This window comes from Meriones unguiculatus, chromosome X (genome assembly GCF_030254825.1).
Source record: "Meriones unguiculatus strain TT.TT164.6M chromosome X, Bangor_MerUng_6.1, whole genome shotgun sequence".
Taxonomy (NCBI): domain Eukaryota; kingdom Metazoa; phylum Chordata; class Mammalia; order Rodentia; family Muridae; genus Meriones; species Meriones unguiculatus.
The window spans coordinates 6,506,492-6,533,759 of NC_083369.1; positions in this window are offsets into that span (position 1 = coordinate 6,506,492).

A 27,268-nucleotide genomic window follows, 5' to 3' on the forward strand; every position below is an offset into this window, starting at 1 on the left:
CCTTCACTGTTAGGATTTCCATAAGAATGCCAAGCTACACCACTGTAACATATATGTAGAGGACCTAGGTCAGACCCATATATGTTCCCTGATTGTTGGTTCAGTCTGTATGAGTCCCCTATGAGCTTAGTTCATTGCAAGTGTTGTAATTTCCTCAAATGAGGGGATGAAATGAGAGCCATACCCATACTTTACTAATGCATGGCTTGGGATGAGCCCAGAGTATTTCTATTTAACTGTCTCTAGGCTTAAGCCAGGGTGTTTTTAGCCTCAATGTAATCTATTCTTCTACAAATCTGGATCTTCAAGGATTCAGCTCCATATTCCATGTGCTAATCAAGCCCTAGAATGTTTTCTCCTGTGAGACTTACTATGGAATAGGCTAGCACTTTCTAGTTGTTTCTGAACTCTGGCTGCCTATTTCAACTCAGCTGTCCTGACTCAAAACTCTTCCCCAAACTAACTGATTCAAACTGGCCTCTCTTAGCTTCTCACTGAATTGCTCTGCATAAAGAAACAGCTTTTGAACTCCACTAACTGAACTGCACAAACTCAATTGAACTCAACCGAACTGCACTAAAACTTCCTGGAACTCTATGGTACTCCCAAGCTCTACTGTACTGTTTACACAGCGCGACCATACTGTCTACACTAGCTCCCTCTTCCTCTTCCCCTCTCTCCACTTTCCCCTCCCTTCCCCCCCTCCCCTCTCTCTCTGCACTGCTCTTAAAGAGCTTCTCTTTCCCATCTCTTATCAGGAGAGTTGGGTGTATTCTATCGCTGACTCATTATTTCAGATCATTCTGATTCATCACGTTGTCCCTCAATAGACATCATTGTCTGAGATACTAAAGGCATATAAATATTGCAGTCAGAGGGACTAAAAGTATATTGTGGCTATATTCCAGCCAGAGGGATGAAAGTTGTATACTCAGGGTGTTTCTGTATTCCAGCTGGATCACACACATTTAGGTTTTTGGATGTGGTCTCTTGCCAGAATAGACATGTTGCTGGATTAAAATTTATGTACAGTTGATTCTGTTGGCCCTGTAGTTGTGGTTTCATTGACTGCTTTGGCTTCTAATATCCTTCCTCTCTCTCTTTATCAGGATTCCCCCAGCTCTGTCTAATGTTTGGCTGTGGGTCTCTGCAGCTGTAACTATCAGTTGATGGATAAAACCACTCTGATGATGATTATGGTATGGTCTTGTCTAAGAATATAAAAGAATATAATTAGGAATCATTTTATTGAAGTTATTATTTGGAAACTCGCCATTTAAGACATGGGGTTTTGTCATATTGTTAAAATTAGACACTATTTTAACTCACACATCCATTCTACTGAATTTATAAATTCTTATGTGTTTTGTCAGAAATTTATATGAAATTCTCACTATTGTATCTACAGAACATGGACTAATGATTGATATATTCATAAGAAATATTACATAATTGTTACACAAATGACTCAATTACTTAACAAATAGTGAAACCTAGTTTCTATTTCTGTATATTTTATTTATGGAAATTTACCTAGTTCTTTCTCACTAAACTTTTACACTTATTATTTTTTCATATTTTGCCTTACCTCTCCAATTTTCACAGTTTTATTTTAATCTTAAACCGTAGTTGAGTTTAAGGAGAAAATCACTTATCAAAATATATTACAAAATGAGTTACTTAACTTGACATATAGAATTTTTTTTAAATTCTAAGAAAAGTACAGCTGATAGTACTATGAAAATACACCTTGAAATTTTAGTACAAACAGAAAATGAATAATACATTTGAATAAAAATATATCTAAGTAGAAAGGCTTCTTTTCATAAATGTACTAATGTTTAAAAACAGTTCGCAATCATTTTCGCAAAAATGCCAATTTCAGGGTAACCATAATGATATAACAGAATAGTAAAGGGCAAGAACATTTTTTGTCAATATGTTTTCAGGACATATTGAAAAGAGTAAAGTGACAGATGTGATTATCAAAGATGTCAAAAATTAAATTAAATTATTTTGCAATGTTACACTCTTCAGGTTATTCTCTATTCATACTAAAAGGTAATTAGGTTCATGAGAAGCTTTTGCAAATATAGGAATACTAATCCTCACCAAAAATAAAGAAGTACACAATAATCTTTGATTTCATCACTACATTTTGTATCTCTGGCCTTAAAACAATAAGTGGATTTCATTTTATTAATTTATTTGATTCTTTTTTTTTTAATTTTTTAAAAATTTTTTATTCATTTTATTAACTCTGTATCCCAGCTGTGTCCTGCTCCCTCATTCCCTCCCAAACCCTCCCTCTCCCCATTATCTCCTCCCTGCACCTTTCCAAGTCCACTGATTGGGGAGGACCTCCTCCCCTTTCATCTGACCCTATTTATATCAGGTATCTTCAGGACTGGCTGCAAAGACCTCTGTGGCCCAGCAGGACTGCTCCTCCTTTGGGTGAGTCTCAGAAAAGACCCCTGTGACCAGACATAAATGATCCTTGTGGAGCTCCTATCCTTTCCTCATCATACAAACTCCCCCTTCTTTCATATGTTTCCCTGCCCTCTGCCAAAGGTTTGGTTTTGAGTCTTAGTATCTGCTTTGATACACTGCTAGGTAGAGTCTTTCAGGGGCCCTCTTTGGTAGGATCCTGTCCTGTTACTTGTTTTCTCCTACATCCAATGCATGTCCCATTTGTCTTTCTAGGTGAGGATTGATCATCTTACCCCGGATCCTCTTTTTTATTTATCTTCTTTAGGTGTATAGATTTCATTGTGTATTTCATATCTTATATGACTATATGAGTGAGTATATACCATGTGTGTCTTTCTCCTTCTGGGATACCTCACTCAGAATGATCTTATCTAGATCCCACCATTTGCCCGCAAATTTCATGATTTCCTTGTTTTTGATTGCTGAGTAGTATTAAATTGTGTAAAAATACCACAATTTCTGTATCCATTCTTCCATTGAGGGACATCTGGGTTTTGTTTCCAGGTTCTGGCTATTATGAATAAAGCTGCTGCAAACATGGTTGAGCAAATGTCCATCTTGTGTACTTAAGCAAATGTTGGGTATATGCCTAGGAGTGGTATAGCTGGATTTTGAGGAAGCACTATTCCTAATTGTCTGAGAAAGTGCCAGACTGACTTCCAAAGTGTTTGTACCAGTTTACATTCCCACCAGGAATGGAGGAGGGTTCTCCTTTCTCCACAACTTCTCCAGCATGTGTTGTCACGTGAGTTATTCATCTTAACCATTCTGATGGGTGTAAGGTGAAATCACAGGGTCGTTTTGATTTGTATCTCCCTGATGGCTAAGGATGTTGAGCATCTCTTTAAGTGTTTCTCTGCCATTCTATATTGCTCTACAGAGAATTCTCTGTTTAGGTCTATACCCCATTTTTTAATTGGATTACTTGATTTATTGCTTTTTAACTTCTTTACTTGTTTATATATGCTGGATATCAGCCCTCTGTCAGATATAGGTTTGGTGAAAATCCTTTCCCAGTGTGTAGGTTGTCGTTTTGTTCTGACAACAGTATCCTTTGCTTTACAGAAGTTTTTCAGTTCCATGAGGTCCCATTTATGGATTTTTGCTCTTAGAGCCTGTGCTGTTGGTGTTCTGTTCAGGAAGTTATCTCCTGTGCCAATGAGTTCTAGGCTGTTCACCACTTTTTCTTCTAACAGATTTAGAGTATCTTGTTTTATGTTGAGGTCTTTGATCCACTTGGACTTTAGTTTTGTGCAGGGTGATAAATATGGATCTATTTTCATTTTTCTACATGTAGACATCCAGCTGGACCAGCACCATTTGTTGAAGATGCTGTCTTTTTTCCATTGAATGGTTTTGGCTTCTTTGTCAAAAATCAAGTATTCATAGGTGTGTGTGTTTATTTCTGAGTCTTCTATTTGGTTCCATTGGTCCTCCTTTCTGTGCCTATGCCAATACCATGCAGTTTTTATTTCTATTGCTCTGTAGTACAACTTGAGATCAGTGATGGAGATACTCCAGATGATCTGTTGTTGTACACGATCATTTTGGAAATTCTGGGTTTTTTGTTTCTCCATATGAAGCTGAGAATCTTTCTTTCAAGGTGTGTAAGGAACTGAGTTGGTATTTTGATGGGAATTGTGTTGAATCCGTAGATTGCTTTTGGTAGGATGGCCATTTTCACAATGTTAATTCTAGCAATCCATGAGCACAGGAGATCTTTCTATCTTCTTAAATCTTCTTCAAATTCTTTCTTCAGAGACTTAAAGTTTCTTCAAACAGATCTTTGACTTGCTTGATTAGAGTCACACCAAAGTATTTTATGTTATTAGTTGCTGTTGTGAATTGTGTTGTTTCCCTGATTTCTTTCTCGGCCCTTTTGTCTTTGGTATACAGGAGGGCTTCTGATTTTTTTGAGTTGATTTTGTATCTTGCCACTTTACTGAAGGTGTTTATCAGATGAAGGAGGTCTCTGTTTGAATTTTGGGGGTCACTCATGTATACTATCATATCATCTGCAAATAGTGACACGTTGACCTCTTCCTATCCAATTTATATTCCCTTGATCTACTTTAATTGTCTTATTGCTTTAGTTAGGACTTCAAGTACTATGTTGAAGAGATATGGAGTGAGTGGACAGCCTTGTCATATCCCTGATTTCAGTGGGATTGATTTAAGGTTCTCTCCATTGAATTTGATGTTGGCTATAGGCTTGCTGTATATTGCCTTTACTATGTTTAAGTATGTGCCTTGTATCCCTAATCTCTCCAAGACATTAAACATGAATGGGTGTTGGACGTAGATGCTTTTTCGGCATCTATGGAGATGATCATGTTTTGTTGTTGTTTTTTTTTTTTTTTTTTTTTTCTTTTCAGTGTGTTTATGTAGTAAAATACATTGAAGGATTTCCGCATATTGAACCACCCATACATGCCTGGGATGAAGCCTACTTGGTCATGATTGATGATATCTTTTATGTGTTCTTGGATTAAGTTTGCAAGTATTTTATTGAGTATTTTGGCATCAATGTTCATAAGAGAGATAGGTCTGAAGTTCTCTTTTTTTTGTTGGGTCTTTGTGTGGTTTAGGTATCAAAGCGACTGTGGTTTCATAGAATGAATTTGGAAATGTTCCTTCTGTTTCTATTTTGTGGAATAGTTTGTAGAGAATTGGAATTAGCACTTCTTTGAAGGTCTGGTAGAAGTCTGCACTGAATCCATCTGGCCCAGGGCTTTTTTTTCAAAGGGAGACTGTTGATGACTGCTTCTATTTCCTTGGGGGATATAGGACTATTCAATCTTTCACCTGATCTTGACTTAATTTTGATAGATGGACTCTATCTAGAAAATTGTCCATTTCTTTTGATTTTCGAAATTTGTGTCATATAGACTTTTGTATTATGACCTAATGATTGTTTGGATTTCCTCAGTGTCTGTAGTGATGTCTCCCTTTTCATTTCTGATTTTGTTATTTGGTTAGTTTCTCTCTGCCTTTTAGTTAGTTTTGCTAAAGGTTTGTATATCCTGTTTATTTTCTCAAAGAACCAGCTCTTGGCTTCATTGATGTTTGAATAAATAGTTTTATTCGTTTCTAATTGATTGATTTCAGCCCTGCACTTGATTATTTCCAGCTGTCTGCTCCTCTTGGGTGTATTTGCTTCTTTTCTTTCTAGGGCTTTCATTTGGGCCATTAAGTTGCTCGTATAAAATGTCACAAATTTCTTCTTCAAGGCACTTAGTGCTATGAATTTTCCTCTGAGCACTACTTTCATTGTGTCCCATAACTTACGGTATGTTGTAGCTTCATTTTCATTGAATTCAAGGAATTCTTTACTTTCTTTGTTTATTTCTTCCTTAACCCTGCTGTCATTGAGCAGCAAGTTGTTCAGTTTCCATGTGTTTGTAGGCTTTTTTCTAATTCTATTGTTGAGGTGCAGCTTTAGTCCATGGTGGTCAATTAGAATACAGGGGATTTTTTCAATCCTCTTATATCTGTTGAGGTTTGCTTTGTGACCAACTATATAGTCTATTTTGGAGAAGGTTCCATGAGGTGCTGAAAAGAAAGCATACTCTTTTGAGTTTGGGTGGAAAGTTCTGTAGACCTCTATTAGGTCCATTTGATTTAGGACCTCTGTCAGTGTCTTTATTTCTTTATTAGGCTTCTGTCTAGATGATCTGTCCCTTAGTGAAAGTGTGTTGGGATTGATGTGTGATTTGAATTTTAATAATGTTTCCTTTATGAATGTAGGCACTCTTGTATTTGGGGCATAGATATTCAGAATTGTGATGTCCTCTTGGTGGATTTTTCCTTTGATGACAATGTCGTGCCTCTCTACATCTTTTTTAATTAATTTTGGTTGAAGGTCTATTTTATTAGATATTAGAATAGCTACCCCAGCTTGTTTTCGGGGTCTGTTTGCTTGAAAAATATTTTTCCAGCCTTTTACTCTGAGGTAATGTTTGTCCTTGTTGCAGAGGTGCGTTTCTTGGATGCAGTAGAATGTTGGATCCTTTTTCCACACTCATTCTGTTAGTCTGTGTCTTTTTATTGGAGAGTTGAGTTCATTGATGTTGATAGATAATAGTGACCAAAGAACTTTAGTTCCTTTTATATTGGAGTCGGTGGTCTTACTGTGTTCCATTGCTTGTTTTCTTTTCATTTTTGTTGGGATATTATCTGTATGCTATGTTTTCTTGGGTGTAGTTGTTTTCATTAGATTGGAGTTTTCCTTCTAGGATCTTCTGTAGGGTTGGTTTGCTGTGTAGACATTGCATACATTTAGTTTTGTCATGACATGTTTTGTTTTCTCCATCTATGTTCTTTGAAACTTTACAGGGTGTAGTAGTCTGGGTTGGCATATGTGGTCTCTTAGAGTCTGCATGACACCTGCCCAGGCCCTTCTGGCTTTCAAAGTTCCTGATGAAAAATCTAATGTGATTCTCATAGGTCTACCTTCATATGTTACTTGGCCTTTTTCCCTTGCTGCTTTTAATATCTTTTCTTTATTCTCTATATTTAGTGTTTTGACTATGATATGACTTGATGTGTTTCTTTTCTGGTCTAGTCTATTTGGTGTTCTGTAGGCCTCTTGTACATTTATGGACATCTCTTTCTTTAAGGTGGGAAAATTTTCTTCTATGATTTTCTTGAAAATATTTTCTGGACCTTGGAGCCTGGAGTCTTCTTTTTCATCAATTCCTATTATTCTTAGATTTCATCTTTTCATGGCATCCTTGATTACTTGCATATTTTGTGTTTGAGACTTTTCTGATTTTACTTTTTCTTTGAGAGAAATATCAATTTCTGTGAGTGTATCTTCAGGACCAGAGATTCTCTTTTCCATCTCTTGTATTCTGTTGGTGATTCTTTTTTTTTTTTTTCAATGCAGTTTATTCAGAAACCTTGAACAATCCTCGGACCCTGGGGAAAGCCAGCCCACAGCTTAAATAGCTTCTGGGTAGCCAACCCAGGCGTGCCACGTGGGCAATGCAGATAGGTCCACATACATGGAAGCAAGCCAGATCCTCAGCCTTAGCCAAATGTGGAATTGTTCGTGACAGAGAGCACTCACCATCGGGAAGGTCGAAGGCGGAAACCAGCTCCATCTTTAAGGCATAGCATTCCGCAGCTCTCTACAGTTCCCCTTTTTGTTTTGGAGAATTCGATACTATGATGGAGCAGCTGAGAGTGGCCATTGTCACAGTAAATTCTACCAGAGTGGACACAGGACTAGCCACAGGATTATCAACATGGATTGCTGCAGCCATGAATCATCTGAAGGAATGGGCGGGCATGGGAGCGTTAGCAGGCCTTCTGGTGTTGGTCTCCTTGGTTTGCCTGTGGTATATATGCAAGATTAGAGTCTCACAACAGTGTGATGCAGCCTTGATCATTCAGGCCTTTACAGCCATTGAAGCAGGTCATTCTCCCCAAGCATGGTTGGATACCATAAAAAGCTAAAATGTTACGCTCAGGATGCGAGGCTAAGCACTGCACTCAAGGTCAGCCGCTTTGGACCCTGAGAAGAGCATGTCTGGTTGCATGGGGGTTGATGCCCCAGGTCCCGCCTCTGAGAAAAAGGTATCGGACGGGTCTGATGCTCTTTGGGTGGATGACACCTAAACGAACATCGGTACAAAGTCCCAATTTATTTCTAATATCAGAGATCAGACCTCTACTCTTGCCTGTTGGTGATTCTTACCTTTGTGTTTCCTGATCTTTTCTCCAAGTTCTCCAGCTCCAGGGTTTTCTTAGTTTTTGTTTTCTTTATGGATTCTAATTCTGTTTTCATGCCTTGCACCATTTCCTTCATCTGTTTGAATATAAATTCCTGTCTCTCTATGATGGTCTCTATTTATGTTCATTTCCTCTCTATATGCCACTACTTGTATTTCTACTTGTGCCTCTATTTGTTTGGCCTTATTTGCCTGTGTTCCTTTAAGAATTTTGTCCATTTCCTCTTTCTTTTCCTCCAATTGACTGGCCAAATCTTTGGTAGATTTGTTCATTTCATCTTTAACTGTCTGAATTTGCAAGGCTCTGAGAGAATTGCTTATTTCTTCTTTATGAGCCTCTAATAATTGGGTAAGCAAAGCTTTAAAGTCATTTTCCCGTGCTTCTGATGAATTGGAGTATCCATCAATTTTGGGGTTTGCTGGTGAAGTCATGATGTCCTGATTTATGCTGGATGTGTTCTTTCACCTACCCCTGGCCATTGGCTTATCTGAAACCTTCCCTCTTTGTTTCTGGATTCTTCAGTTCAGACTGATGCTGTCTCTCTCTGGCGTCTGCCGAGTTTTTCAGGAAGCTAAGAGAGGTCCCATGGCCTCATTATGTGCATTGGTGCACTATCTGTACCTGTGGGAAGAAAGCACATGAGCGCATAAGGGCAAATAGGGGCGCGCGTGTGTGTGTGTGTGTGGAAGTTTTCATGGAAGTGTGTCTTGAAGGACAGAGTGATAATGAATGTTGAACCCTTGAGTATGTGGGAGGAGCTCTGCCTTGCAGGCTTCTAGGTGGTTACTTGTGCATGCACTGTATATTTAGCAGGCGCTGGTGATGGTCTTGGTTCAATTTCCGGCATTAACTGCCTTAACTCCTCATTTGGATCCCTTCTATTTTGGAAGGACCCTGGATCCTTCTAAAATAGACACTCAAGTGCGCACTCACTCTCAAGCAGGTCACATTGGCAGGGATCAGAGTATCTAGTCTCTCTGCTCTCTGGTTTGGCCCTGCTTGGTCTGCAGGAGGACTGAAGCACTCAGCTAGTCCAGATGCCTTTTGGGAAGTCCTGGGGACCCTCCACTGTGCTCTCCAAGCCTCAGAGGCCCAGTGCCTGGTATGCCTAGCTTGTATGTTGGGTCTGCTGGGCTTTGGTGGGTATATAGCATATTATCTGTCACTGAGGGTTAGGGTGGACAGTTCAGTCAGTGGCTGAGAGACCTTGAGGAGCCAGTATAGCAGCTAGCAGACCTGGGACCCTGGGTGGATTGTGCCACAGGTCTGGGACTCCAAGACCACAGCTGGCAGTTTCTGCTAAGGGGCTAGGAGCTCCATCTAAGCAGCTACATACCCCTGGCCATGAACTCTGAGCGAAGAATCTAGGTGAGCCAGCTGTGCTGAGGAGGAGGGAGGTCCAAGAAAGGGGAGTGCTGGGAGATCAAAGTATAGTTTCTCTCCTTCCCCAAACAAGTAAATGGGTGCCCCAAGACCAAAGTTTTCACCTGGTGTGATGTTCCCTGTCATTTAGAAAGCCTTTCCGTTGTTTCCCTGTCTTCAGAAGTCCTTCCACTCGCCCACTCAGGCGTTCAGCTCTTCCACAGCTCAGAAACCGTGCGTGCTAGTCTCCATCTTGGCTCTGCCCCTTTGAATTTTGTTTTATAAGAATATACTGAATAACCTTGACAGTATTTTAAACTTAAATGATATTTAAATTTAATAGACAATTCTTAGCGTATCAACCAGTCTTACATAACAAAGTAAAGCCAATTTTATTCAATTTCTGATATATTTTATAATATACATGTATTTTTGTTCTTTATATGCATATACAATATATAAATATATATTATATGTATATATACATATACAATATATATTTTGTGTTAATATATATTTTTGCAATATTACTGCATTTATGATTCAAAATGCAAGAATTATTGATATAAACAGGACTTGTTAGACTGAGATAAAAGAAAAATTATAAAAATATTTTCTGTAAATGGAAATGATTTTCTTATTAAAAAATATTATATTTTAGGTTTTAATTTTATACTTGGCTGAAAGCAATCAGTTTTTATATGTTGTTATTTTATCTTCAACAAAAATTTTAGAAAACACAATAAACAATGTTGAAATAAAATAATGGTAGTTGTAGTATCTCACAGAATATAATGCATATTTTTGCAAGCTTTTTGATACTCATTTCTTCTCATAAAATAGCTAACCTTTTGTTTAAAAGCAAGTGTAATTTTCTGGAAAAAGCATTTAAATGTAGTTAAAACAGTAATTGAATTATTTCTTTCTCATCTATTACCTGCAGAGTTTTGCAACTCCATCAAAGGAAAAATTAGAACCTAATTATTAAAGCAGACTGAGCTATTCACAATTGAATAGCTCTGTGAACTGCAATTAATCATAAATTGATGTTTGTGTGATTATAAGAAGTGAATTTACTGAGCCTTGACACATTTTTCTTTCATAAATGGAAAAATAGATTCACATACTCCCAGGGAATCAAGGTTAGACCTCAGAAATTTAAGAGGATTTTGTATCCATGTTGCCATGGAGATTTGTTAAGTACCATGTCTGTGCTTCTGTGATTGCCTCTGGTAAAAGCTTCACCTTCTTTTTACTCAAAGGTCCTAACAGGACATTACTTGAAAGAGTCAGGGCTTACTTCTATACTGAAATATATTAAATCACACTTTTTTCACATCCCTTTCTTTTTTGTTTCTTCCCTTCCTCCCTCTCTTTTTTATTTGACCTTTAACACTGCATAAAAGATGTTAGGAAACATCTTACTGATTAAGCTGGGTTCAAAGCTAGAACTCATGTAAGATAATTGAAAGGTCAAGAGCATTAGAAAAATTAAACATATTAAATTATCTTCTGTTGTCCTGTTTGTATTTATTTTCCTTAAAACATGTCTATATTCTCAATTTGAATACACTGTAAGTCATTTTATGATCTGTTCAAGTAAGCACTTTATATTTTATTCCTTGTATACATAATTTAATATTGAACAGTTTTATCTATCAACTGCATACAGAAAATTTAATATACAATCAAGACTATTTTTCTAATGACAAATAAAAGACAAGATCAAGAACATTCATAATACAAACAACATGCCAAAAGTACCTGAAAATGTATGAGTCCAGGTTCTTGGTAATTCAAGGATGAACAGATATTATCTTTTAACAATATGTAAGAATTTATGAAAGGTTTGTAAAGGATGGTGATTTTAGCAACCTACAGATAGAAAAAGAGTACTGTATAGTAAACTTGTACAGGCAAATATTTGCAACCTTCATTTTCAATTAGTGGATAGTTCAACTAAACTTGAAAGGAAGATGAAGAAAGAGAAAAATAAAAATATGAAAATACAAAGAATAAATATTGATCTGGGAGTTTCTGGAAATCATAAAAGGATGTATAGCAAATATGGAATTTAAAGAGAATTACATGAAGGCAGAAGGTCAACAACTTCTTAAGTTGAACCCACATTAGTATCCCTGGCAAAACTGAAAATAGCTGTTTTTGATGTGATTACTTGGTCTGTTCTTCATATATAGTGATTTGACAGAAGCTGAACAGTGCTTAATACAAACAAAGCTTTTAGAAAACATCTTACAATATCTCAAGCTCAGATTTGTTCCATTTAGTTCTCTGTACAGTTGAATCATCAGCTGCATATACAGTTCTATTATTAATTTTTAATTATTGGTCTGCAAAGGTTAAAATACTAAGTCTTATATTAAGTTTTTAAATTAATTTAAATAAGGAAGGATAAAGCCTCCAAACAGCAAATTTCTCTCTTAACACAGTTTGTTCATGCTGTTGTTCATCTTTTTAATGTTGTTTTTCTTCAATTTTAAAATTTAAAACAATAGTAATAATTGTGCATAACTCACAGAATTATTTTAATATTAATTGCTGATGAGCAGGAGTGTAATATGTCAGAAAAGTCTTCAAAATTATAAAACAAAGTTGCATTATTTACTCAATGGAGCCAAAAAATTTCTGTCTTAGAAAGTTAAACAAATTTTTTCTTCAATAAGTAATATTGATGGTAAGACATAGTAAGACATGGTAAGACTTCTCTTTCAACTTAATATTTATTTTTTTTTATTTCTTAAATAGTAACTGATTATACGGTCTTTAATTTTTGAGATTTATTTTTATGTAGATATTTGTATTTGTACATGAAGAATATACCTTACTTAGCTAAGTCTAGTACGGGACCACAACATTAACAGAATAATTATAAATTATTATACTTCATTCTCAAATTAAAACACACTTCTCTTACATGAACTCAGTAGCTGACTCTTTGATCACCTCCCACTGGGGGGGGGGGGAGTACAGCTGTACCAAGACAGAGAAAAAGACATAATTGTTTTCACAAGGCTTCCTAAAAATATTTTTTTACTGTTTGAATGTTGAGTTATTATTTATTCTAATTTATTCAGTTTGTGTCATGGGTGTGGGCCCTCCCTCATCTCCACCAATCCCAACTTCTCTCACTCTTCTTCCCCTATGCCACTCCCAGAGGCCACTGAGAGGGAAGGCACTCCTACACTTCTATTTGACCCTAGATTATTTGGTTTCATCAGGACTGGCTGCAGTATCTGCCTCTGTGACCTGGAAAGGTTGCTTCACCAGAAAGAGATTATCAGAGAGCCTGTCACTGACTTCATGCCAGAGAAAGACCCTATTCCACTTACTAGGGACCCATTTGGATACTAAGTCTATGGGTTTCATCTAAGCTGGGGTTTTAGGTTCTCTCCATGAATTGTCCTTGGATGGAGTCTCAGTGACTGCAGGGCCAATAAGGCTCAGGTTTCTTTTTTTTTTTTTTTTTGGGCTCTGTTGGTCTCCTTTTAGAGCTCCTGTACAATCCAGGTATTTCTATCTCTCCTTTCTTTTATATTATTTCCTGCACTCTGCCCAAAGTTTGGCAACTACTCTCAGTCTCTGCTTCAATACCTAAATAAGTGGTCTTTCAGGGACCATCTGTGGTAGGCTTCAGTCCTGTTCCCTGACTTCTGTTTCCAATGGCTATAGCATTTGTCCTGAATGAGATTGAGCATCTTCCCCAGGGTATTCTTTGTTGCTTAGCTTCTTTAGGAGTACAGACTTTAGTATGTTTTGTCCTATATTATATGTGTCTTTCTGATTCTCGGTTACCTCACTCAAGTTGATCTTTGCTAGTTCCCACCAACTGCCTGCAAATTTCATGATTTCCTTGTTTTTAATAGTTGAGAAGTATTCCATTGTGTAAATGTACCATAATTACTGTATCTATTCCTCCATTGAGGGACATCAAGGTTGTTTTCAGATTCTTCCAATTATGAATAAAGCTGCTCTAAGCATGGTTGAGTAAAGGTCCTTGTTCTATAGATGAGAATATTTTGGATAATTGCCTACGAAGGGTATAGCTGGATCTTCAGGTAGCACTGTTGCTAATTTTCTGAGAAAATGCCATATTGATTTCCAAAGTGGTTGTATGAGTTTACATTTCCACCAGCAATAAAGGAGGTTTCTCTTTTCTCCACATCCTCTCTCACATGTGTTGTCACTTGAGTTTTTGATCTTAGCCATTCTGATGGGTGTAAGGTGATATCTCTGGTTTGTTTTGATATGTATCTCCCTGACGGCTAAGAGCTTTGAGCATTTCTTTAAGTGTTTCTCTGTCATTCTATATTCCTCTACTGAGAATTCTCCATTTAGCTCCGTACCCCATTTTTTAATTGGATTACTTTATTTGTTGCTTTTTAACTTCTTTAGTTCTTTATATATTCTGGATATTAGCACTCAGTCAGATATAGGGTTGATGAAGATCCTTTCTCAGTCTGTAGGCTCTAGCAAGGACTTCAAGTACTATGGCAAAAAGGTATGGAGAGAGTGGGCAGCCTTGCCGTGTCCCTGACTTCAGTGGGATTGCTTTAAGTTTCTCTCGATTTAGTTTGATGTTGTCTATAGGCTTGCTGTATATTGTCTTTACTATGTTTAGGTAAGCACCTTGTATTCCTGATCTCTCCAGGAGTTTAAACATAAATGAATGTTGGATTTTATTAAATGCTTTTTCAGCATCTAAGGAGATTATCATGTGGTCATTTTCTTTCAGTTTGTTTATACAGTAAATTACATTGATGAATTTCCATATATTGAACCACCCATGCATGCCTGGGATGAAGCCTACTTGGTCATGTTGAATGATATCTTTGATGTGTTCCTGCATTCAGTTTGTGACCATTTTATTGAGAATTTTTTGCATCAATATTCATGAGAGATTAGTCTGAAATTCTCTTTCGTTGTTGGGTCTCTGTGAGGTTTAGGTATCAAGGTGACTGTGGTTTCACAGAATGGGTTTGGTAATGTTCCTTTTGTTTCTATTTTGAGGAATAATTTGAAGAGTATTGGTGTTAGCTCTTCTTTGAAAGAATGGTAGAATTCTGCACTAAAATCATCTGGCCCTGGGCTTTTTTTGCATGGTAGACTTTTAATGACAGCTTCTATTTCCTAAGGGGATAGAGGACTATTTATTTGGTTAACCTGTTCTTGATTCAGCTTTGGCAAGTGGAATCAATCTAAAAAATTGTCCATTTCATTTAGATTTTCGAATTTTGTAGCATATAGGCTTTTGAAGTAAGACCTAATGATTGTTTGGATTTTCTCAGTGTCTGCTTTTATGCCCCCCTTTTCATTTTTTATTTTGTTGATTTGTTTGATGCCTCTCTGCATTTTAGTTGGTTTGACTAAGGCTTTGTATGTCTTGTTGATTTTCTCAAAGAACCAGTTCTTGATTTCACTTATTTTTGAATTGTTTTATTTGTTTCTCATTTATTGATTTCAGCCCTGAGTTTGATTATTTCCAGCTGTCTACTCTTCTTGGGTATGATTTCTTCTTTTTTTTCCTAGGGCTTTCAGGTGATCCTTTTAGTTGCTTGTATGAGATGTTTCACATTTCTTCTTGAAGGCACTTTGTGCTATGAATTTTCTTCTTAGCACTGCTTTCATTGTATCCCATAAGTTTGAGTATGTTCTGCCTTCATTTTCATTGAATTCTAGAAAGTCTTTTTATTTCTTTCTTTATTCCTCCCCTGACCCAGTTGTCATTGAGATACGAGTTGTTCAGTTTCCATGTGTGTGTAAGCTTTTTGCTATTTCTGTTGTTGTTGAGGTACAGCTTTAGTCCATGGTGGTCAGATAGGATACAAGGGATTATTTCAATCTTCTTGTATCTGTTGAGGCTTGCTTTGTGACCAACTATATGGTCTAGTTTGGAGAAGGTTCATTGCGGTTCTTAGAAGGTAAATTCTTGTTTGGTTGGGTGACAGGTTTTATAGATGTCTTTTAGGTCTAGTTGATTCATGACCTCTGTAAGAGCCATTGTATTTTTTTTATTAAAATTTTTTTAACTGTCTTTTGTTGAGAATGGGGTGTAGGAGTCTCCCACTACTAAAGTGTAGGGATCTATGTATGGTTTTAGTTTTATTAATGTTTCCTTTATCAACATGTGTGCTCTTGTATTTGGTGATTAGATGTTCAGAATTGTGATGACTTCTTCGTGGACTTTTCCTTTGATGAGTCTGAAATGAACTTCCCCATCCCTTTTGATTAATTTTGATTGAAAATGTATTTTATTACATATTAGAATTACTACTCCTGCTTGCTTCTTGGGTCCATTTTCTTGGAAAACCTTCTTCTACCCCTTTACTCTCAGTTAATGTCCATCTTTGTGATTTAGGTGTGTTTCTTGTATGCAACAGATGTTTGGATCTTGTTTATGTATCCATTCTCTTAGTCTGTGTCTTTTTATTGGAGAGTTCAGTACAATGATGTTGAGGGAGATTAATGACCAGTGACTGTTAGATCCTTTGATATTGATGTTGTCTGTGGTAGTGTGTTTGTGTGCTTGGCTACTTTTAATTTTGCTGTAGTTTTGTTATTTGTTTCCTCTGTTATCCTGGATGTAGTTAGGTTTCTTGGGTTGTATTTTTCCTTCTAGTATCTTCTATAATAGTGGATTTGTGTGTAGGTATTGTTGAAATTTGTTTTTGTAGTTGAGCATCTTGTTTTCTCCATCTATGATGACTGAGAGTTTTGCTGGGTATAATAGCCTGGGCTGACATCTGTGTTCTCTTAGAGTCTGCATGATATCCATCCAGGCCCTTCTGGCTTTCATAGATTCTGTTGACAGGTCAGGTGTGATTCTGATGGATTTGCCATTATATGTTACTTGGCCTTTTTCCCTTGCAGCTTTTAGTATTTTTTCTTTGTTCTGTATACTTACTGCTTTTATTATTATGTGACTGGAGGATTTTCTTTTGTGGTCTAATTTTTTCTCTATTCCTATTATTCTTAGATTTTATTTTTTCATGTTGTCTTGGATTTCTTTGATGGGCTGTGTCACGAGTTTTTTATATTTAACATTTTGTTTGACAGATACATCGATTTCTTTCATTGTATCTTCCATACCTGAGATTCTTTCTTCCATCTCTTGTAGTCTGTTGGTTATGCTTACCTCCATAGTTCCTGTTTTCTTCCCTAAGTTCTTTCTCTTTGTGATTTCTTCTGTTTGTGTTTTCTTTAATTTTTCCAATTCTTTCTTCAGATCTTGAGCTGTTTTGTTGATTTCCTTTGTAATTTCCTGTTTTTCCTTCAATTCCCTCAGCTGTTTGTTTGAACATTCCTCTGTTTATTTTATTTCTTTTAGTGATTTAAGTATTTCTTCTCTAAAGGCCACAAACTGTTTGGCTGCGTCTTCCTATTTTTTATGGATGGCCATAATCTGTTTGTCTTTATCTTCCTCCATTTCTTTATGGATGGCCATATTATGTTTGACTTCAGCTTCCTCTAATTCTTTACGCATTTTATTTGTTTCCATCCCAGTCATATAAGGGTGTTTCAATATATAGATGTCCATCAATGTAATTCAACATATAAACAATCTGAAGGAGAAAAAAAAAACAAAACAAAAAACACATGATCACCTCCTTAGATGCCAATAGAGCATTTGACAACATTCAACACTTGTTAGTTTATAAAGGCTTTTAGAAATAAGGGAAACAGTGCACATACCTTCAATGTACTAAAACCTGTTAACAGCAAGCCTATAACCAATGTCAAACTAAATGGAGAGAAACTTAAATCTTTCCCACTGAAATCAGGGACAAGACATTGTGCCCACTCTCTCCCAATCTCGTCAACATAGCACTTGAAGTCCTAGCTGGAGCCACAAACAAATTAATGTTATCAAGGGGATATAAACCATACAGGAAGAAGTTTCACTGTTTGCTTTTGATAGGATACTATAAATGAGTGACTCAAAATTTCCATCAGAGAACTTCTTTAGCTAATAAACACCTTCAGCAAAGTGGCTGGAAATAAAATTAAGTCCAAAACATCAGTAGCTCTCCTGTATAAGAAAGGCAAAGGGGCCAAGAAAAAAAATTAGTGAAACAATACACTTCACAATAGCCACTAACATAAAGTCTTTGGTGTGATTCTAACCAAACAAGAGAAAGACCTGTTCAAAAAAACTTCAAGTCTCTGAAGAAAGAAATTCAAGAAGACATCAGAAGTTGGAAAGCTCTCCCATGCTCAGAGATAGGTAGGATTAACCTAGTGAAAATGGCTATTCTGTCAATAGCAATCAGACGAGTCCATGCAATTCCCATTCAAAAACCAACACAATCTTTTTTTAAAGCAAAACAAGGTTCAGTTTTTATTCTAAATTTAAATATATTTGCATCATTTCTCACCTTTTCTTTCCTCTCAAACTCTCCCATCTGTCCCATTTTATTCCTTTTAAAATCATAGCTTCTTTTTCTTGTTCTTTCATATTTTTGTGTTCTTTTTAACTTTTTTTTATAAATTAGTTTATCCCCTTTATATTCCAGCTGTAGCCCCCTCTTCCATCCCCCCTAATTCCCACTCTTCCTTCCTCTTCTTCTCTTATCCTTCTCCTCTTCTTTCCAGAGTCCAATGATAGGGGAGGTTCTCTTCCTCTTCCATCTGACCAGAGTCTATCAGGTCTCATCAGGATTGGCTTCTTTGTCTTCCTCTGTGGCCTGGCAAGGCTACTCCCTGCTCGTGTGCAGGTGATCAAAGAGCCAGCCCATGAGTTCATGTAAGAGATGGTCCCTTGTCCTATTATTGGGGAACCGTCTTGGATACTGAGATGCCTTGGGCTACTTCTGTGCAGGGGTTCTAAGTTTTCTCCATGCATGATCCTTGTTTGGTGTATCTGTCTCAGAAAAGAATCCTGTGCCCAGATGTTTTTGGTTCTGTTGCTCCCTTTGTGGAGCTCCCATTCCCCTCATGTATTTCTATCACTCCTTCTTTCATCAGATTCCCTGCACTCTGCCCAAAGTTTGACTATGCATCTCAGAATAAGTTTTGATACCTTGATGTATGAAGTCTTTCAGAGGCCATCTATGATAGGCTCCTGTCCTGTTCCCTGTTTTCTCCCTCTTCCAATTTCTATCTCATTTGCCTTTCTGAATGCAGATTGAACATCTTACCCAGGGTCTTCCTTCTTGCTTATCTTCCTTAGATGTACAGATTTTAGTATGATTATCCTATATTGTATGTCTAATATCTACTAAATGCATATCCCATTTATCTTTCCAAGTGAGGATTGATCATCTTACCCCATATCTGCTTTCTTGTTTATCTTCTTTAGGTGTATAGATTTCATTATGTTTATCATATCTAGTAGGTCTATATAAGTGAGTATATACCATGTCTGTCTTTCTGCTTCTTGGATACCTCACTCAAGATGATCTTTTCTAGATCCCACCATTTGTCCCCAAATTTCATGATTTCTTTGTTTTTAATTGCTGAGTAGTATTCCATTGTGTAAATGTACCACAATTTTTTTATCCATTCCTTAGTTGAGGGGCATGTGGGTTGTTTTCAGCTTCTTGCTATTACAAATAAAGCTGCTAAAAACATGGTTGAGCAAATGTCTTTGTTATATACTTGAGCAACTTTTGGATATATGTCTAGGAGAGGTATAGCTGGATCTTTAGGGGTAGCACTGTTGCTAATTTTCTGAGAACGTGCCATATTGATTTCCCAAGTAGTTGTGCAAGTTTACATTCCCACCAGCAATGTAGGAGTGGTCCTATTTCTCCACATCCTCCAGCATGTCCAATACAGTTCTTTCCAGATCTTGAAAGAACAAGTCTGAATTTTGTATAGAAAAACAAAAAACATAGAATTTCCAAAAAGATCCTGTACTACAACAGATTGTCTGGAGGTATCTCCATCCCAGATATCAAGCTGTACTACATAGAAAAAGTAATAAAAACTGCACTGTCCTGGCATAAAAATGAAATGGTTAATCAATTGAATCAAATAGAAAACTCAGAAATATACACACCTACTAATACTTGATTTTTGACAAATAACTCAAAACCACACAGTCCAACAAAGACAGCATCTTTAACAAATGGTGCTGGTCTAACTGGATGTCTACATGTAGAAAAAATGCAAATAGAACCATATTTTCACCCTGCACAAAACTAAAGTCCAAGTGGATCAACAATTTCAACATAAAACCAGACACACTAAATCTGTTAGAAGTAAAATTTGGGCAGAGTGTTGCACAAGAGACAGCTTCCTGAACAGAATACCAACAGCACAGGCCCTAAGATAAACAATCAACAAATGGTACCTCATGAAACTAAAATGCTTTTGTAAAGCAAAGGACACTGCCATAAAAACAAAATTACAGCCTACAGACTGGAAAAGGATCTTCATCCTATTTCAGACATGGGGCTAATAACAAGAATTTATAAAGGACTCAAGAGTCATAAAGCAACAAATGAATTAATCTAATTGAAAAATAGATTACAGAGCTAAACAGAGAATTTTCAATAGAGGAACACCAAATGGCAGAGAAACACTTATAGAAATGTTCAGCATCCTTAGTCATCAGGAAGATGCTAATCAACTGACCCTGATATTACTCCCTACACTCATCAGAATGGCTAAGATAAAAAATTCAAGTGACAGTACAAGCTGGAGAAGATGTGGAGAAAGGGGAACAATTCTCCATTGCTAGTAGGAATGTAAACTTGTACAACCACTTTGGAAAACAACCTGCTTCTTTCTCTAAGAATTAGGAAGAGTGCTTCCTCAAGATCCAGATATACCACTCCTGGACATATAGCCAAAAGATGCTCAAGTACACAACAAGGATATTTGCTCAACCATGTTTTTAGCAGCTTTATTCATGATAGTCAGAACCTGGAAACAACCCAGGTATCCCTCCATTGAGAAATGGATACCAAAATTGTGGTACATTTACACAAGAAGAAAATAATGAAATTTTCAGCAAATGGTGGGATCTAGAAAAGTTCATCATGTGTGAGGTGTCCCAGAAGCAGAAAGACAGCCATTGTATATACTCACTTATAAGTGGATATTAGACATATATTATAGGAAACATACTAAAATAAGTATACTTAAAGAAGCTAAGCAATAAGGAGGACCCTGGGTAATATGATCGGTCCTTACTCAGAAATGCAAAATGGATGGACATGGGAAGAGGGAGAAAACATGAAAAAGGACAGGAGCCTACCATATAGGACTTCTGAAAGTTTCTACTCAGCAGTATATCAAAGCAGATGGTGAGGCTCATAACCAAACTTTGGGCAGAGTGCAGGGAATCTTATGAAAGTAGGGGGAGATAGAAAGCCTTGGCACGGACAGGAGCTCCACAATGATAACAAGAGAACCAAAAAATCTTGGCACAGTGGTCTTTTCTGAGACTGATACTCCAACCAACGACCATTATTAGGGATAACTTAGAACAGCTGCTCAGATGTTGCCCATGGCAGGTCAGTCTCCATATTGGTTCACTAATAATAGGAACAGGGACTGTCTCTGTCATGAGTTCAGTGGCTGTTTACTTAATTACCTACTCCTGAGGGGAGAGCAGCCTTACCATGCTCCAGAGGAAGACAATGCAGCCAGTCCTGATGAGACCTGATAGGCTAGAGTCAGATGGAAGGTGAGGAGCACCTTCCCTATCAGTGGACTTGGAGAGGGGCATGGGAAGAGGGAGGGTGTGAATGGGAGGGGATTAGAGAGGAAGCTACATCTTGGATACAAAGTGAATGAACTGTAATTAATATAAAAATAAAATAAAAATAATAAAAATATTTGAGGATCTAAAAATGTTTTTTAATGTTAATAAATGGGAGTTGTAAGTGTTTGAAGTTCTAATAAGATGCTTCAATGTTTTCAAATGCAAGTTATGAAGACCACAAAGTCTATGGTGATTTAAGGTATCCTAAATAAATAAAAAAGCTTCATATTTCCTCCTGCTGCTATGCTACTGTTATATTGATTGTCCAGTGATTTGACATTTATCACTAGAGCTCTAATTTATTAATTTAACTGTAACAAAAACATTCCACTATACCACCCACTGTCATGGTTCTAAGCTCAAGATTTTAAATCTCCTTTTTTTATATATATATTTTAGGCATATTTTAGCACAATGTTTCTCATTGTGCTAAACTTATATACATCCAGTCTTCTGGATAGAAAAATAAGCCTCTGTTCCATAATGTGTAATCATATTAAAAGTTAAGATCAGGTGAGCTTTTGCTCCTTCTACTCCATGAAAGGCTTCTGTCTTTTCAGAGCTCACCTAAAAGAAATATCTAGGCCATTAACACAAATGTATATGTCCATTTTTCCATAATGTATATTTTACTGCAAATTACCATTGTGAAGATAACATGTCTAAAGTTTTATCTCCTTTCTTAAACTTAAAAGAAATTCTTGTGAACTTCAGGAAATCTACCTGAATCCACCTCTCAGGTCAAATGAAATCCAGATAAATACCACCAAGCAACAGCTTATGTTTCTCACCTACTGCCTATCTCAGAGGTGGTATTACTCACCTTTTCCTGGTTTGGGGACTTCTCTTTCCTGGCTCTTTGATTGCTACATTCCTACATCCAACACCAGCTGATTGGTGAGTCTTCCCTTACATTCCTACATCCAACACTGGCTGACCCATGAGTCTTCACTTCTGATTGGGGCAAACACTTCCTACTGCTCTCAACAATCTACATCCAAATCCTATTCTAGGCCCTTCTTTTCCCTTGGGTAAGATTTACTCTCTACCATTATGGTTTTGTTCCCTACAAAATCCTAGCTAGGTAAACGATATCTGCTGCAGGAAACTGTGCCCTTTGTCTCTAGCCAACACTGAAGAGCTGTTGGAACAGACTGTACGATATTCTACTTACTGAGTCAAACCTTACTCTGACAGGTCACTGGCTCTTACCTGCCCAATGGGAATAGTCCATTTGTCCATTCCTACAGATTCTCCTCTGGATGTCTTCTGAAGAATTTCAGATTTCTACATCTCGTGCCCACTTTAAGAGCCTCTAAACTTACCCACCTCTGCAAACAAACTTGGCCTCAAGTTCCTTAAATGACAGATCCAAAATAAAACTTTTTAAATTACTGCCAGTGATTTAGTAAATGGAGTTTCCCATGTTCAAGTCTCTTCTTTGATGCAAACATTTCACCTTTGCTTGCTCTCTTAAAAGTTTTAAATGTACAACTAATGACATTTTATCCATAACCTAGTTAACTTTATCTTCTTCATATATATATATGTTCCAGTAACCTGCCAGAACCACGTTTCCTACATTCTGACAATGCCAAAGCAGCTGCCACAACTGTTCCAGTCTAACCTTGCAGACAGCATCAAGCCAGACCTGCACTTTTCCTTCCATGCACTTATGGTCTCACAGACCATGGACAGCATCAAAACAGTATGTTCTTCATGGACTTTCCCAGCAATTCAGCCTTTGCACCTCCGTACATGGCCCCAGTGTCAGCAGGAAGTAGCCAGAAGAGAATCTAAGCCCATTATTCACTTATTATTAACAAAAGGCTGGAATGGTGTGCTTCAGGCCCATGACAAGTAGCTCCAGGTTCTCCCAGCATTCTTCAGTCCCTATCTGCTGCAGTGTGTGGCTGGCAAACTCCACCCTCTTCCCTGAACTTTCCAGTGTATGGGATTCCCCTCCTCTTCACAATGTAATCTGGAAAAAAATATTTTTTTGCTTTTACTTTTTTACTCTCTCTTACCTAATGGCAACCAAGGGTTGCTTCCAATGAATGTACATTTATATACTTTAACTTCCCTTACATGAGAAGAAGTCCAAGATCCTCATTTCTTAATTATAGATAAAGGGAGGAATGTTAGTATTTAGCAACCTGCTTTTGAGTTGCCTAGAAACCTATGATGTCTTCATATATCCCCACCAGGTAGAAAAACTTGGCAGTCACAGTTAACCTGCACAGAAGCTATAAATGGACCTCTCTTTCTTGCACTCATTCTTCCTTTCTTGTTATCTCTGCTTTTTTGTCAGGTTGCCTCCTCCTCTGCATCTATCACATCTCTCTCTCTCCATCTTCATGTAACAAACCTCTTTTGTGTAATATCTGTTGTGTACATCATCATTTCAATAGGTCCTGAGGGTCCATGTGCAATGTCTGGAAATTTAAAGGCATAGATAGCATTGCCCTCCAGTTTCATTGCTCACAACATACATCTCTCTTTCTGTTGAATTAGTTACATCCCTAGTATGCAGATATGCTTGGTAGATGTCTCATAGTTTTGGCATCTTCAATATCAATAGCTCACCACTACAACCACATCTTACCTTCCCAGCTTTAGACAAGGCCTCTCATGCAATCCCTTGTCACATCCTTTCTTGCCTCATATACTTTCTGAAACTGTGAATGGATAATCCGCAGCCCCTTCACTTTTACATCCTTTACGCCTCAACAGACATTACAATATGAACAAAACAGCCATGTTCTACTGCCAGCTTTTAGTGGATACTGTCTTCTATGAGTTAGCAGTGCCTTTTTATTGTTGTTCAGCAAAAAATGCCTTAAGCTCTCTTTTCCACCTTGGCAGCTTAGAGGGGTAGTCTTGCTTTGGGGATACCCTCTGCTACACTACAGTGCAAGCCAACTTCTCCTTAACTGCACTGGTCAACTTAACAATTACAACTTCTCTTCTAACACTTGCCTCAGCTGTAATATTAAGATTCCTGTTGGCTCTTTTTCTCTTCCACAGAGTAAAATTTGTATTTCTTTCTGTCCCACTTGCTCTTGTAAATGTGCATAAGCCTTATCAATAGTAAATAAGCCACATATGCAGCCTCGTGAAGTGCTTGAAAATTCCTCTACAAGAGATGAATCCATTACTTTTTAATTCAGCCTCAGGCAACTTCTCAGAGTATGAGCAGAATAGAACTACATTCTTTACCAAAATATCACAGGCCTGGCCTGTAGCCCAATTGATTTTAAAGTACTTATTTCCTTCTGAAACTTCTAGAGCTGGTGTGCTATGGTCCACATTATTCTCAGTACTCTTGTATTCTGAGCTTCTATTAGAATGGCCAGAAAAAACTATGATTATAGTGCTCAACTGCAGTTATTGGCCAAAATTCTAAAGCCTTTTGTATTACTCCACACAAACAAAATGATCCGGTTCCTTAGAGCAACAGCACACATCCTTGTTGCAACTATTATATTTGTAATATTTTTTCCTGTTACTATGATAAAAATCATGGCCAAGAGCAACTAATGAAAGAAAGGGTTTATTTTAGCTTATGTTTCCAGAAGGCTAAGAGGGAAATACACAGTAGAAAGTAGCAGGCACAGCTGCAGGAGCAGGGGGCTAAGAGAACACATGTCTACTCTCCTGCATGAGTAGAGAGTAAACAAGAAGTGTGAAAGACTGTATACATTCAAATATCCCATCAGTGATCTACTTCTTACAACCAGGCTGCACAGCCCAAAGTTCTATTGTCTAATTACTCTTGGTGGAAATATCTAATTATATTAATGTGAACAATTTTCTAAAAACTTGGGCTATTTCACATAGAGAATTCCTTGCTTACTTCAAACTTGTGATTATATATGTCCAGTTAGTTGCTATTTCTGTGGCTTTTAATTGATGCTTTTATCCTTTTATACTTTGTCTTTCTAAACTGATTTGTATTTATTTAATTAATTACAGACACAATTTTTTTATCTGAAAAGGCTTTTGAAGCCTTATAGTAATTTATTAATTCAAAAGACATGATTCTTTATCTCTAAGTGAATGTAGCTAGGTAATAGTTGACTTATTGTGAGAACACATTTTTGGAAAGTTAACTTTGAGAGAAAAACATGAAAATGAAAGAAGAAATAATTAGACTTAAGAAAGTTATATGGAGAACACATTTTGAAGTTGACTGAAAGAATGAAAATGAAAAAAATAAAAAAGAAACTAATATTAAACTGTTGACTGTGAAGGAAGTAATTAAAAGTTCTGCTTTAGAGGAATGTCTATAAAATTTGCACATACTGAGTGATAAGCAAAATCATTTAAAGTCTGACTGTTTACATTGTGCCTTCCTGGCTCTATGACTGATCAACTACTGTGGTTTGAACATAAGTTTATATATCAGTTATACCTTGTGCTCCTATTCTTATACAAGCCATAATTTGATAATCATTTATAAAAATGAAAAAGTATTGCTCAAATTGATAAAAAAATATTATCTAAGGAAAGTATTGCTAACACAGCTTCCTTATTGTCATCCACTGTCTCTGGATCTTACAGTCTTTCTAGACCCTTTTCTGCAATAATTTTTGAATCTTGGCATGGGAGATTGTGATACAGAGGGCATTCTGCAATCTCCTATTCAATATACTTTGTGTAGCTGTGGGTCTCTATGTTAATTACCTTTACTCCAAAAATTAATGTTTGATGACGGTTGTGACCTGGACTGACCTATGGGTATAACAATATGTCTTTAGCAGTCAGTTTAATAAAACCTTTATTAGCAGAGTAACAGCAGAAAGCTCTCACCTGAGACCTATGACTGCTTTAATCACGGACTTTTTGACCCCAACAATGGTGCAAGACATGGATTCCATGTCATGGAACAGTCCTTAAATCCAATTGGAAGTACTTAGTTACTGAGTAACTTTCATGTCAATATTGAACCAGTGGGAATATTTTGACAGGCTGATCCTAGTACATCACAAAGGATTCCATCATGGATGAGACTGTTGAATACTTTTCTCCCTTGGCAACACTCATAGACTCTTGTAGCACTAAGAAAACTGTTCAATAGAAGTTAAACCTCAAAGTCAGTACCAGCACAATTTCTCCATGCCCTACAATCAAAATAGTTTTCATCAATATATTCTTACCTTCAAGCCTATAGGGTAAGCAAGATAAATGATAATGCTTATAAGTGTTTGAATATGGTGGTGGTTGAAAGAGAATGTCCACCAAAGTACAAGAATATTAAATAATTTTTTAAGGTTTTAATCATTTCCCTTTCCTCATTCTTTCTTCTTTCCTTCCTTTTTTCCTTTTTTCATTCCTTTCTTCTTTCTTTCCTTCATTCTTCCATTCAAGCATGCCTATTGTTCTTTCTTTCTTTCTTCCTCTGTCTTTCTTACAATTAAATGACAAATTGGTTGATTGAATAACTGAGTCCTTTCAATTAAATGATCAATTAATGGACTAAAGACATGAATAAAACTGTCACACATAGTTTTTGTGTAAAAATTCAACTAAAAGGGCATCATAGTTTAGTATTCCAAGTCACATCTCAAGATGGTAAAAATAAAAACATTATGGGGACAACATAATGATCATTGTTGTGATAAAATATTTTTGTGCACAAAGATGAGATCCATTGCCAAGATATTTACTGAAAACTAATTTAGCTGTATTTTATAAGCATCTTTAGTGTGTGTGTACATGCACATGGGCTTGTGATGTATATGTGTGTGTACAAACACATTGGATGCTTCCATCAGTTGATTGTTGGTATAATGTTCTTTTAAAATGTGTACACCTTACCCTTGTTCATCCAAATGCTGATTTCTCTACCACACTCTCTGGTTTCAATATGGACATTGCATTGTGATACTCATTTTAAGCATCCTGTCTCAACTTGGTGTAAACTTCCATATAAAGCAACTAGACACA